Below are 22,944 nucleotides of genomic sequence, written 5' to 3'. Positions count from 1 at the left end.
AGAGGGATAAACAACTACTGGATCACAAGGGGAGAATTCGAGAGATAACGGACACCATAAATCAAAACATTAGAATAGTTGGGATCCTAGAAGAGGAAAAAAGGGGCAGAAGGCAAAAGGTAACTGAGAACTTCCTTAATTTAATTGGGGGGAGGAAACAGGAATTCAAGTCCAGGAGTCAGAGAGAATCCCCTCCAAAATCAATAAAAATTGATCGACACCCTGACATATAATGAATACTGCAGATGTCAGGGACAAAAAGTAAATCATAAAAGCAGGTCAGGACAAGAAGTGTGTAACCTGCAAAGGTGGAAATAATAGACTAGCAGCAGATCTACCCACAGAGACCTGGCAGGCCAGAAAGGGCAGCGTGATATAGTCAGGGTGCTAAAGGAGAAAAATATGCAGCCAAGAATACTTTATCCACCCAGGATGTTATTCAAAATACAAGGAAAAGTAAAAAGGTTCCAGGACAAAGAGAAACTAAAAGAATTTGTGATCACTAAACCAACCCTGCAAGAAATATTAAAAGGCATCCTTTAAGGAAAGACAGCCCAAACGTAACATAGACAAAAGGACACAGAGACAATATACAGAAACAGTGACTTTACAGATAATACAATGGTACTAAATCCATCTCTTTCAACAGTTACTCTGAATGTAAATGGGCTAAATGCCCCAATCAAAAAACACAGAGTATCAGACTGGATTAAAAAACAAAGCAAATTGATATGCTGACACCAAGAGACTCATTTTATACTCAAAGACACTTCCAGATTGAATGTGAGGGGGTGGAAAAACAATTTACCATGCTAATGGTCATCAAAAGAAAGCTGGGATGGCAATTCTTACATTAGACAACTTAGATTTTAAACCAAAGACTGTAATAAGAGATGAAATAGGACATTGTATCATCATTAAAAAGTCTTTCCAGGGGCGCCTGGGTGGCTCAGTTGGTTAAGCAGCTGCTTTCAGCTCAGGTCATGATCCCAGCGTCCTGGGATCGAGTCCCACATCAGGCTCCTTGCTCGGTGGGGAGCCTGCTTCTCCCTCTGCCTCTGCCTACCACTCTGTCTGCCTGTGCTCGCGCTCTCTCTCTCTAACAAATAAATAAATAAAAATCTTTATTATTTTTTTTTAAAAGTTCTTTTTTTTTTTAAAGATTTTATTTATTTATTTATTTATTTATTTGACAGATCACAAGTAGGCAGAGAGGCAGGCAGAGAGAGAGAGAGGAGGAAGCAGGCTCCCTGCTGAGCAGAGAGCCCGATGCGGGACTCGATCCCAGGACCCTGAGATCATGACCTGAGCCGAAGGCAGCGGCTTAACCCACTGAGCCACCCAGGTGCCCATAAATAAAAATCTTTAAAAAAAAAAAAAAAAAGGTCTTTCCAAAAAGAAGATCTAACAATTGTAAATATGTATGCCCCTAACATGGGAGCAGCCAATCATATAAACAAATTCATAGCAAAATTAAAGAAACACATCGATAATAATACAATAATAGTAAGAGGCTTTAACACCCACTCACTGAAATGAACAGATCATCTAAGCAGAGGATTAACCAGGAAACAAGGGCTTTGAATGACACACTGGAACAGATAGACTTCACAGATATATTCAGAGCATTCCATCCTACAGCAACAGAATACACATTCTTCTTGAGTGAACATGGAAAACTGTACAGAATAGATCACATACTGTATTGCAAGTCAGGTCTCAACTAGTACCAAAGATTGGGATGATCCCCTGCATATCCTCAGACCACAACACTTAGAAATTTGAACTCACTCACAAGAGAAAATTTGGAAAGAATTCAAACATCTGGAGGTTAAATTCCTGAATGAATGGGTCAACCAGGAAATTTAAAAATTAAAGAAAAAAAAACATGGAAACAAATGAAAATGAAAACACAACTGTTCAAAATCTTTGGGATGCAGCAAAGGCAGCCATAAGAGAGAAATACATAGCAATACAAGCCTTCCTCAAGAAACAAGAAAGGTCTCGAATACACAACCTAACTTTACACTTAAAAGACCTGAAGAAAAAAAGCAAATAAAGCCTGAAACTGTCAGATGAAGAGAATTAATAAAGATTAGAGCAGAAATAAATAAAATAGAAACCAAAAGAAAAATAGAACAGATCAACGAAACTAAAATCTGGTTCTTTGGAAAAATTAAAAAGATCAGTAAGCCTCTTGCCAGACATATCAAAAAGAAAAGAAAAAGGATCCAAATTAATAAAATCATGAATGAAAGAGGAGAGATCATAATGAACATAAAAGAAATACACACAATTATAAGAACATACTATAAGCAACTATATGCCAACAAATTAGGCAATCTGGAAATAATGGATGCATTCCTAGAGACATATAAACTATCAAAAATTAACCTGGAAGAAAGAGAAAACCTGAACAGACCTATAATCAGCAAGGAAATTGAATAAGTAATCAAAAATCTTCCAACAAACAATAGTCCAGTGCCAGGTGGCTTCCCTGGGGAATTCTTTCAAACATTTAAAGAAGAATTAATACCTATTCTTCTGAAGCTGTTTTAAAAAATGGAAGAAGAACTTCTAAAGTCTTTCAATGAGGCCAGAGTTACCTTGATCCCAAAAATCAACAACCCCACCAAAAAGGATAATTACAGACCAATGTCCCTGATGAACATGAATGCAAAAATCTCACAAAATACTAGCCAATAGGATCCAACAATACATTAAAAGGATTATTCACCATGACCAAGTAGGATTTATTCCAGGGCTGCAAGGGCACTTCAATATGCACAAATCAATCAAAGTGATACAATACATTAATAAAAGAAAGGACAAGAACCATATGACACTATCAATAGATGCAGTTCTCTGCATCTATAATAGATGCAGCATCTGTTAAAGTACAGCATCTTTTCTTGATCAAAACTCTTCGAAGTATAGGGATAGAAGGTACATACCTCAATGCCATAAAAGCCATCTATGAAAAACCCAGTGAATATCATTCTCAGTGGGGAAAAACTGAGAGCTTTCCCCTAAGGTTAGGAACACAGCAGGGATGTCTACTAAAACCATGGCTATTCAACATAATACGAGAAGTCCTAGCCTCAGCAATCGGACAACAAAGAGAAATCCATCAAAATCATAGAGGAAAACACAGGCAGTAACCTCCATGATCTCAGGTGCAGCAAATTCTTGCTAGACATGTCTCAAAGGCAAGGGAAATAAAGGCAAAAAGGAAGTATTGGGACTTCATCAAGATAAAAAAGCTTTTGCACAGCAAAGGAAATAGTGGACAAAACTAAGAGACAACTGACAGAATGGGAGAAGGTATTTGCAAATGCCTTATCAGGTAAAGGGCTAGTATCTAAAACCTATAAAGAACTTATCAAACTCAACACCCAAAAAACAAATAATCAGTTAAGAAATGGGCAGAAGACATGAACAGACATTTATCCAAAGAAGACATCCAAATGGCCAACAGACATTTGCTCAACATCACTCAGCATCAGGGAAATACAAATCAAAACCACAATGACAGGGAAGCCTGGGTGGCTCAGTAGGTTAAGGCCTCTGCCTTCGGCTCAGGTCATGATCCCAGGGTCTTGGGATTGAGCCCCGCATTGGGTTCTCTGTTCAGCAGGGAGCCTGCTTCCCTTCCTCTCTCTCTCTCTGCCCGCCTGCCTACTTGTGATCTCTGCCTGTCAAATAAATAAATAAAATCTTAAACAACAACAACACAATGAGATACCACCTTGCACCAGTCAGTATGTATTTCTAGGTGGTAAATCTATGTTCTGATTCTTATTTTATTGTAAATATTTCTGCTAAAAAAATAAACAGTAGGCATTAGTGATTTGATTACTGCCTTTCTTTGGTTGTTTTTATTTAATATACCTAAGATGAAAAGAGAAAATTTGGTGTGACAAATATATATTCTATTTTGATGTCTATGCCATGAAATGTTCAAAAGAATACAGTGGAATTAATATATGTTGATTCTGAACTAGAAGAGACCACACATGAAGGTTATACACATTGGATCTGTAGTCAAGAGGAGATTAGATAGATTAAAAGCATGAGTTTGAAGTTCCCTTATAATTAAATATAATGAATTGTTGTAACTTTAAAAACAAAAGTAAATCTAAGCAATTTAATAAATCAATTTTTTAAGAAAGTTTCATTTTTTCATTGAGTAAAAAGCTATTTTAATTGTAAAAGACTGTGATTCACAATCCATGTTAGGGAGAAAGACGGTCCTAACCTTTAGGAATTATGTCTTGCTCTTTCTTTCCCCGAACAACTATCTTAACAAATGTCTTTCAAATCAAGTGGTAGAAACCACAGAAGTCATGTCAGTCTGCATTTGCTTTACCTAATTGATGATCTCAAGAATGAGGAAGGGATGATGACTCCATTAAGCTGTCAGCGCCGGACAATGTACACACAGCATTGTAAATTGCCCATTTCTTCACTGTGCTCCCCCTATTTTAAAATATTAGAATAGGAGTCAGTCAGGCCCAGAAGGGTCCCAGAGGAATATTTTCTGCCCTTGCCTGCTCTATCTCCCTGAATTCTGCAACCTCACAATGACATAATGCTTCAAATCTCATTCTGTGGGAGTCACAAGGTCAAACTGGTCAGTTCTATGCAGTTCCAAACAATAGGTGCCATTTAATATATAGTTTTTCTTGATTCATAGCAATTTTAATATTGCAAATATGAATGAACGTACTTCCTTTCTAAACCAGTAAACCAGGCAGATACCCCTTCATGGCCAGAAAACAACACAAAACAATAACATTTGGTTAGGCAGAGTGATCTTTCCCATCAGTACAATACTCATCAGGTGGATAATGACTGAGTTAATGGCTATTAGATGGTTTGTATTAAAGCAATAATATCAACTGCTGAATATTTGCTATGTTCCATTCACAACACTTATCTCCTATCTTACAATTTTTGCAACTGTTTTCCCAATTTTGTAGATGAGGAAACAAAAGTTTACAGAACCTATGATACTGCTAGCAGCAGAACCAGGATTTGAACACTGCTTCAAATTTTAACTCTAGAGTTAATTTTAGACTTCACATAAGAAGCTGTGCAGGACAAACACACAGAGAAACCATGCTTGTTCCACCATGAAACTATGACATAGAGAAAAAGAAAATATTATTTTTTCCAAAAATTTGATATGTGTATGAGGGTGTTACACAGGAAATTTGCCTAAATTCCATTATGAAACAAAAGAAAAACTAAAGAGCATGGAAAGTTGGTACTCTTTCAGAAATAATAACAATAACATAACACCCTTAAAACCCCTACTAAAAGCCCTGCCTTTTTCTTCTTAAATTTCCCATCTGTGATTCTATAAGCATGAAATTGAAAGAAGACACCTCTATGCCAAACAAATCTAAATTTCCTATATGAATTCTCTAGAATGTCTCCTTTTTCAACCTCCTTATTTTTATTTTATTCTTTATTTTGTTCCAGTGCATTCTACATAAAAGCTATAGTTCCCAGCCTCCCTTTCAAATCTCTAAATCTCATTGCCTTTATTCGATTTCTTCTCACTCTATTCTACTATTTTCATTTTTTACTATTCCTATTTTCTTCTGTGGCTGTGAACATTATGAATACCCCTGTTCCTGTCCCTGTGAATGTTATAAATCCTCTGCCTATATCATCTTTATTTTTCTCACTTTCTGTCTGGTATCACTAAAATAAACCCCATATTTACATAATAGATAATACCTATATAATCTCTTGTGTATATATTTGCCAAAGAGAAGCAAAAATATGTTTGTTAATTCATGAATTTATTTGTAGTTGAGATTATCATTTTATTCCAGAGTATATATTAATTATATAGATTCTTTGACATTTAATTACATATCTCGCAAGGATTTTTTAAAAGAATCATTAGAAAATGAATTATATTAAATGGTAAATAAACAAAAATCTCCTATAATAGTGATAATTATGACTGATAATTTATCACCTCGATAGAGATAATAAAGATGGCAATAATGATGATAAATCTATGAACTAAATATTATTATCCTTGTATACACACAAAAAAACCCTATCCTCCCTAAGTCATGGTAAATAAGCCTAAAATGAATAAGCCTACGGTGGTGGTTGACTGTAATCATGCCACTAGTATTGTCTCTTGCACAAATCCTACTTAGTGATTTTGAATTTTATATATTTCCAAAGGCATTGCCAGATGTCAGTGAATATATAAAGAATACAAAAGATTAAAAAAAAATAGAAAAAGTGCCTTAAAATATTATCAACTACCAATACTTTTTTATTAAAAACTTCCAGAAAGCTGAAAAGTAATTCTCATTGTACTCTATATCATAGATATTCCAGGTTCACATTTACTTACATAACTGCTGCTGTAAGGAGGCTCTGTTATTACCATTTACTATTCATGGCAACAGGATTTTAAGACATTGTCCCTATATGTTGAGTCACACTCAGTCTAGATAGAACAAATGAGACGAAGCATAAAAACCCAGGAGTAGGAGTGAGCATTAAATTCTTGCTCAATTTGTTTGTTTATTTGTTTCTATGCTACTTTTCTGGATGACAGAGAATAAAAGCATCACTGTTCTTGATCAAGGAAGGAGCGTAGGAAAAAGAAGAAAATGTGTCTAAAGTCAGAACATGTCAAAGAAATGGCCAAAAAATTCCTTAATTCATCTATTATAATTCTAGCTTCAGGAAGAATAAGAAAAGCATATTGTTCTTTTGAATCCCAGAAAGAAAAAAGAAATCCTACAAATGAATTTGTGAAGTCGAACTTAATTTAAGAAAATAAATTGAATCAGAAAAGCTAGGATTTGCTTTGATGCTTAATCAATTGAATTTTATTGGTGCTCTTTTTACCGTGAATTATGGGACACATTAAAATACTTAATTCATATTCATTTAACATTGATTTAGTTAAATGGCTGCTGGCCACTATTACAATAAAGACTAATAATAACGATAGAACTGAGAAAGATGTATTGTGGCCCATGCATCATTTTTCAATACTAGAGGTCAAATAGATTCCAGGATTCTGGAGCCAATTTGTATAGGTTCAAATCCCAACTCTGTCACTTATTAAAGTGCAACCATAGGTAATTTATCTAACCACTCTGTGTCTCAATTTCCTCATGTTTAAATATGGATAATAATAGTATCTACCCCCATAGAGTTGTTATAGAAATTAAATTACTTAATAAATATAAAAATTCAGAAAAAGTCCCTCCCATATATTAGGCACTATTTAAGTATCTGCTGTTATTTGAAAGCTATTTTTGAAAAAATTATGTGACTAATTATGACATTCACTTCTGGGTTTGTTTTTTTTTGTTGTTGTTGTTGTTTAAAGATTTTATTTTTTTATTTGACAGAGAGAGAGAGACAGTGAGAGAGGGATCATAAACAGGGGGAGTGGTAGAGGAAGAAGCAGGCTTTCTGTAGGGAGCCAGAAGCAGGCTCGATCCCAGAACCCTGGGATCATGAGCCGAATGCAGATGCTTAAGAACTGAACCACCCAGGCATCCCTCACTTCTGCTTTTAATAATACTCATAAAACCAGAAATAGAAAAAAAATTCTTAATTTAAGGTATCAGTTAAGAATGTTTCTGGTGGAAAATAACAGAAAACTCCATGAATGGTGGTTTAAGCTACAAAAACATTTTGTGTTTATTTTAGAATAATTTCAGAAGCAGAGTCTCAGAACTGGGTCAGTGAGCCAAAAATATCACACAAGACTCTGGCTCATTCCAGCTTTGTGTTCTGACCATGCTTAGCTGTCAGCTCTTCATTCTCATGCTGGCTGCTTATGATTAGAAGGGCTGCCACCACTGCACACATCAAGATTAGATGTAGGGAAAAAAGAATTGCCAACAAGTTCTGTACTCACATATAAATTGACACCTATCCCCTAAGAGGATTCAAGTTATCTCTCTCTCAAAACACTAGCAGACTTCTCTAAGAGAAGTAACAGACTCCAGCATCCATAATGAGAGGCCACAGAAAGGCTTTTGGGTCAGCCCACGAACAACAGTCCTTGATAGACAGTCTATCAGAAACCAACAACAAATGTCAAACATATGATGAAACACTCAAAAGTATTCTGATTGAAGCTCAGAACAAGAAAATCTGCTTATTTACAGGTATTATTCAGTATTTTTAAGGAGGCCCTAGCCAGTGGCCATAAGCAATGAAAATCAAAGATAATCAACTGAAAAATTTATATTTGAAATGAAATAAAATTATAATTCAATTCCTTGGCTCACTATTGGTAATAATCTACTGAAATACACAAGTACACAAAGATATGTGTATAAAATTGCAGTATTATTAGCAGTATTCAAAAACTGGAAGTCGTGTAAGTACCCATCACCAGAGTGGGATTTAATAAATTATAGTCCATTCATAATGTAACATACCATGGAGATATTTGAAAGAATGACATATATCCATACATAATAAGGAAAAATGCTTGCCATATATTGTTCAGTGAATTAAGCAAGTTACACATGTAGAGGATGATTCCATTTTGATTTTAAAATATATGTAAATTTATATAAATTACATACATACATTTGCATATGTTTCAGGACCAGGACTAGGGGAAAGTAAGTGAGGTGCTTAGAGCACAAAATGTAAGGTGCTCACTCTCAAAGCCTCTTTAATTTTACATACTAGATGCCTCTCACTGTACCAGAGTCCTGGCCTTGATGAGGGCCTTGAAAAATCCTTGAGAAGAACCATACATGAGTAAAGGAATATTTTCATTTTAACCCTTTTTACTTATATGTTTATTTGATTTTTTTTTTTAAGGAAAGATTGAAACAAATTGTTTAATGAGGAATGTATCCAAGGGACAAATGGCTACCACACAGCAGTAAAAGACTTTCCTTAGCCTGGGGCCCCTTCCAGTACAACAGCACGTTAATATTTGAGCAGGCTTTCCTGTTCACTTCCACATAATTTTTCAGAATTTTCATTTATTTTATTAATTCTCCAATCCTTTGACAGAGGAAATACTATCAACACTGAATGTATGAATGATCATACTTGTTTCTAACTGTATTTTTTAATGTTCTCAATGCTTATTAGTAAAAGCTCTTCCAGGGTCAGTTTCTGTATAATTACCATGTAATCGACTGAGCAAAACTTTAATGACTCTTTAACAGCACAGAAAGTGGTCATTTGCCAAATAATTACATTAGCTGAAGTCACTCGTCTATGTATCAATAGATACTCTGCTGACAGTGGAATCTCTACATGAATATGAGTAACTTCCGTCTTTTTCATTCAGGCTATTTATCTTTCTTTCTGATCAAAATTCATTCCCTTTGTTGTTTTGTTTTTCCAAGTTTTGAGCTTTACATGGTTCTTTAAATGTGATTTGATAACCTTAATTTTTCAGGAGAGTATATTTTGTTGTAACATAGTCACCTTTAGTAATTAAAACTAACAATTGGCTTAGCTTTATTTCATTATGCATACTTTTTATTTCATTATGCATACAAAAGGTAAAGAGTAGAAAGTGTGCCCTGTTTTTTTTTTTTCCATTCTCTTCCATGTGTTTAATTATCCCTTCATTTGTTCATTTCACAAATATTTATTGAGCCCCTTTTCTGTGCCAGGCACCAGTCTAGGACCCAGGGATACCAGTGAGTAAGGTAAGTCAAATGGTCTTTGTTCTTGCTTTACTTAGGTCTCTGCTCAAATATCACCTCCCCCAAGAAGCTAAGTGTGCCCTGTTTTATACTAATAATTAATTGACACAATCTTCTTGCTATTTTTATATAACATCCATATGGTGTGAAATGTTTTCATTGTGTTTTGTTGTTTTTCAAAGACAGGTCTAATAGCTTCCTTCTCTGTTTTAAAACCTTCCAAACCCATCCATAAAATATTCTACCCATAATTCCCCCATCCATATTCACAATTATAAATTAGCAAATGGCTGAAATAAACAAAACATATTTCAAAATACAGATTACCTGGTTTTTATTTTTCCCAAGTGTAATTTTAAAAGCAAACACAGGGTTCCCAAATCTGCTGTGATACCAGCATGTCACAAGTCAGTTTATGGAAGAGTGAAACCTTTATCTAATTCAGCCAGCTGTTTGGGCTTCCTTATGCCAAACAATGGATTTGACCATTTTTCCTAATGACTTGATTAACTTTGGTAACATGAAAATACTGATAGTTGCTTAGAAATTAAACTTAAGGTGATGTCAATTTATAATTTGAACCAAAGTTCCATTTCAATAGGACAGGTGCTTATTTATTCCTTTAGAGAGTAAATAAGCTAAATTAATATTTTAATATGGGATAAACTGGTTCATGTTTTTGGATTCATACCTGTTTATAAATTTTATCTACATTTCCTACTTGAACAAAGAGTGAACTCACATTTGAGGAAAAGAGATTAACTATTTTTAAATTAGTAGACCATCCTATTTCAGTCATGTGGTTCTTTTTTTGGCTGGATTGAGTTGCATGAAAAATAATATTAATTTGGTTCCTAATACAGTTAGTTAGCCTTGAGAAATTTAAATCTCTCAAATTCCTTCAGCAGTCCACTGTTTGTTTCCATTACTTTAATTACATGGAAGCATTTGTCAATAATCTCTATTGAATATTTTAGATGTTTCTTTCCAGACCTCCATTTACCTATTTATAAACAAATGTAAAATTAGAAAGTTAAAAGAAAAAAATCTCTATCATTCCAAAATTCTACAATTCTATCTGAATTTTGAAATGGTCTAATAAAAATATATTCTTGCTTCATGTTATTTGATGGGCATAATTTTTTTCTTTTAAAATTTCTGCCTAGGGTGCCTGGGAGGCTCAGATGGTTAAATGTCTGCCTTCGGCTCAGATCATGATCTTGAGGTCCTGGGATCGAGTCCCACATCTGGCTCCCTGCTCAGTGAGAGCCTGCTTCTCCCTCTGCCTCTCTCTCTCTGTCTCCCATGAACAAATAAATAAAACCCTTAAACAAATAAAAAATAAATAAAATTTCTGCCTAATTACCACATTTCTCAGCCACTATTACAGAGTAACTACTTATTATTAGCACGATTTGAATTAGATGTCTTGGTAAGATACCTATTTGCAAGGCATGGAAGCATATTATCACGTTACTGTAAGCAAAAACAAAAATGATGGTTCATGTATCTGGGAGATTCAAGGGCTTATGAGCTTTGGGTGGAGCAAGCATAATCCAAGTGGTCAAATGTTGTCAGGCATTTGGATGTCTCCATGTCTACTTTGGTTTGGGTTTATTTCCAGGCATATTTTTTATGGATAGCATAAAAATGACTGCCATTAGCTTCATTTGTCTTTACATCCAATGAATTCAGGCAATGAAATTGCTACAAAAGTGCACATTTTTCCTGATAGCTCTAATGCCCTAGGACGAACTCTGTTTGGCCTGACATGCCTCATGTAGCCAAATTTGAACTAATTCCAGCGGCCAAGAGGATATGTATGCTCATTGGCCAGACCTTACACACCACCCCTGACATCAACTATTTTATTCACTAAAGTCACTCAGATTGGACCTGTGTGGACTCAGATGGAGGAATGATTCCCCCACAAAATTAGGTGCACCACGTTTAATGAGAAGGAACATAGGGCTACCCACCGTGCCAACTTGCAACAGCATTCCATCAACCGGAGTCCCTAAACAGTATACTCTACCATCCAATCTATTTGTGCAGCTGTTGTTAATGTAGTTGAGTGCAAAATGTTTATGACATTGACTTGATATTTTCCAGAATCTAGTATCTTACATGCAGTGATGAAACATTTTTAAAAAATAAGTATATCACTTCTAAAAAAATAAATTTTAGGCAATTGAAACTTTCAAGTAGTTTTCTTTAATAAATATTTAAAATTATCAATAATAAAAATAAATTCAGGACTTTGACTCCAAAAGTCTTACTTGTACTTCCCCCAGCATTTTAATTGTATAAAATTAATCATCTTCATTGATCCAAAATAAATTTCCTATCAGGTAATAAACTCTTTGGAGAATTCTTCACTTAAGTAAGCCTTCTCAAACAAGGTCTACTGTGTTTGAAGTGAACAGTATCATTTCAGGTGCAAATTGAGTAGACTGGAGCGTAATGTGACTCACAGAGCCACATATCTTGCTCCTCCAAACAGTCTTACGTAGGAATCAAGCACCACTGGCTACCTTTAGGCAATTAGGGAACCAATTTACCAGGTTAGTCAGCCTAAAGAACAAGGAGCACTTTTTCCTTCCTCCCTTCCCCCCTCCCTTCCTTCCTTCCTTTCTTTGTTTCTTTTCCTTTTCTTTCTTCCTCTTTCCTTCCTTCCTTCCTTCCTTCCTTCCTCTCTCTCTCTCTCTCTTTCTTTCTTTCAAGAAACATGACATTTATTTCTCCTGGCAGTTTAACCAGGTTCTGAGTAGGTGACCTTTTGCTTCTTCAGACATATTATGTAAAGACATTCAATAAATCAATGACTCTAATTTGAAATATTTGTAATACTGGATAAAAGCCAACTGCTTCCTTTTCATGGAACTGTAACACTTTTACAGAAGTAATAGCCATTGCTTGCCTTTAAATATATATGTATGTATATATACATACGTATATATGTATATATTTATGCCTTTAAATATATATGTATGTATGTATATATATATATATTTAATATTTGGTTATAAAAATTGTAGGAAGACCTAATCTGATTATGGATAAGGCTCTCAGGGCTTTGTTATGGAAAAAAATCTTTTTGTTTTTTAATTTTTTTTTATTATTTGTTTCAGGGGTAAAGTTCTGTGATTCATCAGTCTTTTATAATATGGGAAAAATCTTTACACAAGTGTTCAGCTCCATTCCATGAAGGAAAGCCTAATGAGAATCAGAAGGTGACCCTACCTTCCTTTCCAAGCAATAAGCAGAGATTATTGCTGAGAGAGACCAATGCACCATTGGAAAGGCCCTTAGAGCAAAGCCAAAGGATATGGGCACCAGGCCATGCTTGATTTTCACACTTATCCCATTTTTTCCTTTGGTGAAATTTCCCTAGATGCCACATATCCTGGGTGTATTATCCGTGGTCATGAGAAGTGATCCATGTAGTAAGGAGTAAGAAAACACGGAAGTGTTCTGTTTTAGAGACCCGGTAAACAGGATCTGACTCTAGTGGGCAGTAGCCCAAAGTATTACCTAGGTATTCATCCACAGTAAAAGGATGAAGGAGCAAATATAGTGCTTAAGAGCCTGGACTTCTTAATTACATTGACCTAAGGTCCAAGTACCTTTACCACTCATGAGCTGAGTGACTGGGGAAAACTGTCTTGCATTTCCATCACCCTCTTTCCTTATCCAGAAAGTGAACATACTAATACTATCTATAGTGTAGGAGTATTATGAGTTCCTGGCACAAAATAAAGTATCCACTCTAAAGTAGGGGTAAAATAGTGGCCCAGAGACTGGTGATGGTGTTGTGAAAGCTGACTGACAAGGGAGAAGAGCTGAATAAGAAAACAGAGTGTCCCTTTAATGAAGTCAGCCACACTGTCACAGCAGGCAGGGAATGGGCATCTGTCCACACCCACACTGGGCGGCCCCGTAGCCAGTTGGCCATCCTTCTAAAAATGGAACGTGTGGTTGCAGTGCAAGACACTATCAAACTGACTTCAAGAGTCCTTCAGCAAAGGTTAATCATAGATTAAAAGTAAAATAAATAAACCCTCTGGTTTGAAAATAATTTCTCTATGTCCTCTAGTCTGTTTCCCTTCCCGTAGACAGAACTCCATTTAAACATCACAAAAAATGTAACACGACTTTAATTTCAAATATCTGTAGAGAAATAATTTTCACAACCTCACCTGACAAACTATTTCAGCAGCTCAAAATCTTTACTTCAGAAAGATTGAAAAAAATGTTGCCTGGGTATACAATAATCATTTCTAATGCATAATGACATTCTGTCTCTAATGACCAATTCTTATTCTTTCTAAAGGGTTTACTTCCTTTAACCAATTTCCAGATTAGTACATTGAGTCCTTAATGGAAAAAAAAAAAGTATAATATTTTAAGTTAGAATTCCACATACAATGTCATATTTAGAGCATTCTGATTTGAAACTACGGGTGTGAATTTCAGTTCCAGCTTCTCACTACAGTTTAGTCTGACTCTCACAAGAGACTAGTCTCCTCTCTCCCCTCCAAAATATGCCTTGGTTTCATTGTCCTCAGCTGTCCCATCCATTAGACTCACCTGGGAAGCATTTAAAACCTTCTGATGCTAGGGCCCCACTCCCAGAGATTCAAGTTAATTGACCTGGGGTGTGGATTGTCATCGCTTTGTTCCTTAAAATTCTCAGAGTGATCCTAGCAAATTGAGAGCCATTGCTCTTTGCGGAATTATGTATGCAAAAGCACCAAATACCCCTTTCTCTTTCTTTTGTTCCTTAGTTTCACAATCTAGTCATTTTTAAGAAAGATTATAATATGAACACGATCTCTTTAATTAAGAATAGGTAGATGATTGCATAATGATTCTGTCTTTTGAGTGATTTGGAGAGCAATGATTTAGTAACTCCTACAGTTACTATAAAATGGTCTCATAAATCCTATTTTAATATTATTGAAACTGTTCACCAGCTAGTGAACTTTTTTTCCTATAAACCAAATTAGACACAAATTTCTATAAAAGTAAGTAATAACCATTTTTCACCTTCCATAGAGAGAGGTCTTCTGTTCCTAATAATGTCACCACTACTCTCCCAGGCATCCAGACTTGACTCTTCCTTCTCTACCACAGTGACTTTCAGTGAGTTAAATAGAGCTCATTTCATTTTCAGTTTACAAATAAAAACACCGTATTTGGTGGTGGTGGTTTAGGTACTCGATGCCTCCTCCTGTTTTACAGTGATTTTTTAATCTGTAATTCTGTCTGAGAACACTTCCCCTGCTGTTTTCAGAGCTGTCAGGTTCCTGCCTCTCCACATTGTTCACCAGACCTTCATTTAACAAATATTTCAGAGGCACCTAATATGTGCAAGACATGCCAGAAGATCCAGTTCTGTCATGGAAATTGCTCTTCAGAAGGAGAGACAAAATAAAGGACAAATAAGTAAACATGGAAATGTACTGTATGTAGTACAGAGAATGTAATAGTCACGATCTCGTATTCCATATAACACACTTTGGAAATTCCCCCTCCCTGGTTATCACCAACTCTAAAATGACTTACTTATTTAATCCCAAGAAATCTTTCACTTCCCTCTTACCAACAAAATCCTATAGAATTAGGTCTAGCTTAAGTTTCCAGAATTTCTTCTGTTGAAATCTCACTCTGACTGTTTTGTCTTAAAGCGCAGGAGAGAAATGTTGAAAGAGGTATGCTGTAACATTTCAAATGAACTTACTCTTGCTTGGAACTCCCAATACATTGATTATTTTCCTCCTTTTCTTTGTCATTTTCTGTTGGCTTTGATTCTAAATTTTCTTCATATTCTAGTTCTTATACTGACCAAAGATAAGATTTTCCATCTCCTTATATTAATCTGGATATTCTTTTCTTTTCACCTAGCACTTGAATTCAGTCTGGCCAGCACCATTTTTAATCTACCCTTAAGTTTTATTGACAAGCCTAGAGGCTCCACATTATCGGGACTTGGCAAATATATATGCTACTTCCAACTCTGTTTATATACTAGTTATTCAACAAATATTTACTGACCATCTGCTATGTTCTAAGATCCATATGTTGCACAGGTGTTACAAAGATGAACAAGATATGGCCCATCTTCTATGGAAGTTTACACATGCTTAACACAAGATAAGGCCAGTTGGTTAAACAAACAAACAAATAAAAAATACTATTAAAGTGGAGAATCATAACATAAATAACTAAAGTGTATAATTTTCACTTTAAACCTTTAAATATTTACTAACTCATCAAACTTTAGTTATAGGGTCAAGGTCTTTTCTTCCATTGCTTATTGGAATTTTGCATGCCCTTTCTTGCAGAGCCACAACACATCATCTATAATTTCTAGTTCAATTTGCTTAAACAGAGTAAGAATGTTACAACACTATAGAAGTATCTGTACCAAACCATTGAGATTTTTGTGATTTTTTTCCCAGTCTTGCTCATACTTATTCTGATAGCACTTGTTTTAGCATTTCATTTTTGTAGTCTTTCCAAAGGAAAAAAAAAAAAAAACCTTTTCCAAAAAAAAAAAAAAAAAACCATCTTTATTCCACACGCAATATTTCATCAGTTTGTTTAATTAAATTACTTGTTTTAAGATGTGAAGTATAATTAACATAATCAGGTTTGAGACTCTTGCTAAGTGCACCCCAGGGGAGGGAAGCAAAGAGATGCAAACAAGAAATGGAGACCTTTCAGCTGGGAGCAGTTAGTGCACCTTGGATATCTATCACTACATCTCAGAGACATCCCTCAGACAGCAGGGAATGCTCTGGTTAATCTGGCAAGGGTGCTTAAGAGATCTACTCCATATTATATTTTTGCAATACAATATAAATACTTTAATAAAGGCTTATGCAAAATGTTGTATATCTTAAAAGGATCCTTCCCCATTATCCAGCAAGAATGTTGTTTTGGACAGATTTCTTCTTCTCCCTCCTCTTCTTCTTCCTCTTCCTCCTCCGCATTCTGTCTTCCTCCTCCTCCCCTTCCTCTCCTAAGCCTAACACTCCTCCTCCTCCTCCTTCTTGGTCTTTTACCTTTATTTCAATTTATCTTTTGGAACAGCAATATAATTCTATACTCCAGAATTTTTAAGGTAAATCAGTGAAAAGTATCTTTGCTAACCCTGCTCCCTAGCTGCCAGCCCTTTTTTCCCAGAGGCAACCAATGTTACCAGTTCTTTCTGTGTCCTTGAATAATTTTTTAAATGAATATAAAAACACATCAAACACATAATCATATACATTCTTTTTTTTTCCTTTTATAAAAATACAAAATGTTAGCATACTAATTTTGTCATTTCTAGGATGTTTTGAAATTTTCCTTCTCCCTCATGGGAGACAGAATATTCATCAAGCAGATCAAGAACTTGTCAAATGCTCTGTGTTTTGCTGACTAAGGCTTCCAGCAGATGGCCAGATTATGTCCCCATTACTACTATATCTTGATTCTGTGCCAGTTTTGTAAAATATATCAAGAAGACATCATCTGTTTCCTCTCTAAGGTCAGTTCAGTTCAACACATTTCTTTCTCATTTATTCATTTCTAAGGTATATATTTGGTGGATTTCCTTAGAAGTGTATCTTCTTGATATACAGTATTGTTAAATCTTTCCTCTTATTAGATTTTTAGTTATTACTTATTTATTTGGTGCACGAGATAAGCTATTTCATGAAAATACTTCTAACAAGTCTAGGCATTTCCCTGCAGCTTATATGTCTACATACATGTTGCAATGTCCATTCATTTTATTTACAAGCCATGTGTTTTACATTTGTTGTGGTATTTTGAATTTTAAGCAATACTTCCAGTGTCTTCTAATTATTTTCTCACATGAGTCACTGAGAAGTTCCTTCAGTCTTATTTTTCATTTCATGTCCTGTTTTTCTCCAGTGAAATCAGCATCATGACTTTATCTTGGAGTTTGCTTTGCTTTCTTTACATTTTCAGTGTAGAGCCCTCTTGAACAAGTCAGCTGACCTCTGGAAAAACACATTTGTTCTTCCCCATTTGGAATACTCAAGTCACCCAAGAGCCTATCATTCCAGGATATTAAGTCATGGTCCAGGTATCTAAGCCATTTCACTAATACTAACTGCATTGTTAGTAGTTCCCTTCCCAGAGATTCCCCTATCTCCCAAATGTTCTACTCCAATGAAAAAGAAACAATGGAAACATGACCTATAATCCACCAGTTTCCTGCTTAAAATTTCAGAGTTCCTAAAGATACTTTCCTAATCTTTTGTTAGTGTCTTTTTTCTGTTCAAGAATGAACAATTTGAAAAAAAAAAAAAAAAAAAAGAATGAACAATTTGTTAATTTGCCAGATTTGTTAATTAATCCATTACTTTATCCAACAAATATTTATTTAGTGCCAAGGGCTGGAGTTATTAAAAATTATTAAATTTTATAGTAATTTATTATTGTATAGCAATATTGTCTATAATTTAAACTGGTTAGTATTACATACGAGCATGTTACAAAAGATAGGATCAGTGAGGACAAAGTAACTAAATCTGGTAGGTAGCCAAGTAGTAGAAGCAAGTAGGAAGTCTTTAGAAAAGAGAAAATCTGGAATTCTAGAAGTAAGTAGGAATATGTCAGGCAGGTAAGGCAAAAAAAAAAAAAGTGCATACAGGCAGGCAGAGGATTTTGTGCAAAAGCACAGAGGTATGAATACACATGTAAAACCTAAACTAAAGAAACATCAGTAGTAATGAACAGGTGAATACAGAATAGGGAGATAGTCTAGAGTTAGAGTTTATAAGGTTTTCTGACCATTAGGATATGAGGAATCAGAGAAAGGTAGGATTCCAGAATGACTAAGTTTGATAAGGGGTAGACTGATAGATGGTGAAGTCTGGAATGAGGGAGCATGAAATGGGAACAGGTTTGGGTGTTAGACTGATGAGAATGAACTCAACTGTATACATATAGATTTTGAGGTAGCTATAAGCTATTCAAGCAGGAGAGCCCTCCTAAGCTATGAGAACTATCAGTCTGAGCCCCAAAGTGAAGATGAATAAAACTTAAGCATGGGAAATTGTTAAAGCAAAGTTTGATATGGATTGAGAAGTTAATTAGAAGTAAACACGCAGGGCATCTTCTCTTAAATACTCTTTCAAATAATAGATAAAATTTGGAACAATTTTTAATCCATTTATGTCTTAGCAGGCTAATAAAGGAAAAATATATAGTAATAGAAAACATTAGCAATAGAAATAGAATAGTAATAGAAAAACCACATAACTTCCAGGGAAGATGATGGAGTAGGAGGGCCCTAAACTCACCTCATCCCACAGATACAAATATATAACACTCTCACCAGAGCAAACAACACAGAAGAGGACCAAAGATGGGCCAAAAAAAATCCACAACTAAATATAGGGAAGAGACCACATAGAAGAGGGTAGAAAGGGTAAGGACTCCATAGAAACTAAACGTTGTGGGTCTGAACACTGAAGGATGGAAGCTATGGACACAAAGAAGGGAGAGAAACAGACTATCATGAGAAACAGACTATCACATTGGGGAGCATGCAAAGGGAAGCAAAATTCTACAAGCATTCGTCTTTGAAAATCAAATGGTCTGAATTTTGTGAGTGCTTACAACCAATGGGACTTAAAGCCTGAAACTCTCAAAATTAGCAGGTTCTGCTCTGTGAGGGCCCAACAGCAATAGGAAGCTGAGTCCCTGTCCTTAAAGAGACTGCACAGCAAAGAGCCCTCAGAGATAGAGCTTAGAAGAAGCAGTTTGAAAGACCAGAGGCTTATAGGAGAAAGAATTAGTTCCTAATCTCAGAGTTCACTGAGCGGCTTCTCTGGAAACAAAGGAACTGGCAGGTACCATTTCCCTCCCTTGCCTCTCATTTTATATATATATATATATATATATATATATATATATATATATATATATTTCATCCATTTATTTGACAGAGAGAGAGATATCACAAGTAGGCAGAGAGGCTGGCAGAGAGAGAGGGGGAAGGAGGCTCCCCACTGAGCAGAGAGCCCAACGCAGGGCTCGATCCCACCGGGATCATGACCAGAGCAGAAGGCAGAGGCTTAACCCACTGAGCCACCCAGGCACCCCTCATTTGAAACACACAGCCACTTGCAGGAACTAGTGCAGAGTTAGCACTCACAACATAACTTGCTTACACCACACCCAGTCCCCACCCCCAGCCAGACTTGCCTCAGCCCCAGTGTTGTGGATCCCCTCCCTCCCACAGAATACCTATGCAAACCTTACCCTCTGTTTCTAGCCTTCCTCAAAGCATGCACAACACTATGCTAAAACTGTACACCTGCCAGCAAGCTCTGTGGAACAGCCCCTTGCCTGCCTCATCTCCACAGCAGCTGCCTGTTCCAGTGGAGGAGGACCAATGCCATCTAGTTAAAAGTGCACCTCCTGCCCACTACTTTCAAGAGCAAGAGATAAAACTGACATTCCTAAAACAGAGAAAACAGACACAGAGATTTTGGCAGAATGTCACAAAAGAATATGTCACAAAATAAAGAACAGGACAAAACCAGAGCAAGAGACCTAAGCAAAACAGATATAAATAGCATGTCTGTTGGAAAATTTAAAATAATGATCATAAAGATAGGCACTGGACTTGAGAAAAGAATGGAAAACATCAGTAAGATCTTTAAGACAGAGATAAAAAAAGAACCAATCAGAGATGAAGAATACAATAAATGAAGTTAAGAATACACTTGATGGAATAAATAGCAGGCTGGGAAAATCAGAGGAATAAAATAATGAACTAGAAGACACAGTATGGAAAGTAATTAAGCTGAGAAAATGAAAAAAAAAAAAAACACAGAATTGTGCAAAATAAGAACACACTTAGGAAACACAGTGATGCCATCAAGCATAATAATATTCTCATTGTAAGGATCCCAGAAGGAGAAGAGAGAGAAAGGGGGGCAGATAATTTATTTGAAGAAATAAAAGCTGGGAATTTCCCTACCTGAGGAAGGAAATTGATATACAGATCCAGGAGACACAGAGATTCCCCCAACAAAATCAACCAAAGGAGTTCCACACCAAGACACATAGTAATCAAAATGGCAAAAAATGGTGATAAATAAAAAAAAAAAGAAAGAAAAGCATCAAGAAAAAAGAAGATAGATTCCCAAGGGAAACCTCATAAGGCTCTCAGCAGGTTTTTCAGCAGAAACATTGCAGGCCAGAAGGAGTGGCATGATATATTCAAACTGTTGAAAGGGAAAACTCTTCAGCTAAGAATATTCTACACAGCAAGGCTGTCATTCAGAACAGAATCAGAAATAAAGGATTCCTCAGACAATCAAAAACTAAAGGTGTTCATGACCAATAAATGAACCCTTCAAGAAATAGTAAAGAAGACACTTTGTGTAGAAAGGAAAGACCAAAAGTGACAGTATAAAAAGTATATAATACAAAAGCATTGAAATAAGTATTTATGTATGTATCCAAAACATGGGGCTCAAACTCAAGTAACCATCAACTTAATATAGACTACTATATGGAGAAGATATCATATACAAGCCTAATGGTAACCACAAATCAAAAACCACTAATAAATAATGCAAAAAATAAAGAGAAGAAATCCAAGTATATCACTAAAGTAAAACCACAAACCATGAAAGAGAGAAAGGTAAGAAAGGATCAGAGAAAAACTATAGCAACAATAACAAAACAAGTAAAAAATGACAATAAACACATAGCTATCAATAATTACTTTGAAACCTGGCGATTAACAGACCTGTACCCCTGGGGCTAATAAACATTAAATAAAAATTTAAAATTAAAAAAAAATTACTTTGAATGTAAATGGACTAAATGTTCCAGTCAAAAGACATATGGTTACAGAATGAATGAAAAGACAAGACTCATCTATATATTGCCTATAAGAGAATCATTTTAGACCAAAAGACAACTGAAGATTGAAAGTGAGGGGATAGAGAAACACCATACAAATGGATGTCAAAAGAAAGCCAGAATAGCAATACTTAATACTGAGCAAAATAAGCTTTAAAACAAAGACTGTAGCAAGAGACAGAGAAGGACATTATATAATCATAAAGGGGACAATCCAACAAGAAGATATAACAATTATAAATATTTATGCACCCAACATGGGAGTATCTAAATACATGACTGTTAATAAGAAACATAAAGGAACTAATTGATGATAATACAATAATAGGAGGGGACTTTAACACTCCATGTATGTCAATGGTTAAATCATCCAAACAAAATAGCAACAGGGAAAGAGTGGCTTTGAATGACACACTGGACAGGATAGATTTAACAGATATTTTCAGAACTTTGCATCCTAAAACAGCAGAATACATATTCTTTTCAAGTGCACATAGAACATTGTCCAGAATAGATCACATATCAGGCCACAAAATAAGCCTCCACGAATTCAAGAAGACCAAAGTCATACCATGCATCTTTTCTGACCAAATCTCTACAAAATTAGAAGTCAAGACAAGAAAAAATCCAGAAATACATAGAGCTTAAATAACATGTTAATAAACAACAAATGGGTCAGCCAAGAAATCAAAGATGAAATCAAAAGGTATGTAGAAACAGGGATGCCTGGATGGCTCAGTTGGTTAAGCATCTGCCTTTGGCCCAGGTCATAATCCCAGGGGCCTGGGATTGAGTCCCACATTGGGCTCCTTGCTCAGTGGGGAGGCTGCTTCTCCTTCTCCCTCTGCCCCTCCCCCTGCTTATGTTATCTCTTTCTCTTTCTCTCTCTCTCTGACAAATAAATAAATAAAATCTTTAAAAAAAAAATTCTTTAAGTATATGGAAACAAATGAAAATGAAAACACAACAGTCCAAAATCTTTGGAATACAGCAAAAGCAGTTCTACAAGGGAAGTGTATATATAACAATAGAGGCCTGCCTCAATAAGCAAGGAAAGTCTCATATAAACAACTTAACCTTAATTGTAAATGAGCTAGAAAAAGAACAACCAACAAAATCCAAGACCAGTAAAAGGAAGGAAATAATAAAGATTAGAGCAGAAATAAATGATAGAGAAACTAATAAAAACAGAACAAATCAATGAAGCCAGGAGCTGCTTCTCTGAAAAGGTCAACAAAATTGATAAACTTCTACTAACACTCATCAAAAAGAAAGAGTACACTCGGATAAAATAACAAATGAAAGGGGAGATAAAACAACCAACATCTCAGAAATACAATTATAAATGATATTA

The 22,944-nt window shown here is 35.4% G+C and overlaps 1 protein-coding gene across 5 annotated transcripts in view; it reads right to left on the bottom strand.

Annotated features, from left to right (window-relative positions):
* The window catches only part of LMNTD1 (lamin tail domain containing 1), a 521,212-nt gene that overhangs the window by 412,704 nt on the left and 85,564 nt on the right, over window positions 1-22,944 (bottom strand). For all 5 annotated transcript variants that reach the window (XM_082738528.1, XM_082738534.1, XM_082738533.1 and 2 more), the window contains exon 2: window positions 4,370-4,479. The gene's annotated coding sequence lies outside the window, so the exon portion shown is untranslated. The remainder of the gene's footprint in view (window positions 1-4,369; window positions 4,480-22,944) is intronic.

This window comes from Mustela nivalis (assembly GCF_964662115.1).
Source record: "Mustela nivalis genome assembly, chromosome: 7".
Lineage (NCBI taxonomy): Eukaryota > Metazoa > Chordata > Mammalia > Carnivora > Mustelidae > Mustela > Mustela nivalis.
The sequence above is the reverse complement of the archived record's forward strand: the minus strand, read 5'-3'. Positions and strand labels throughout refer to the sequence as shown.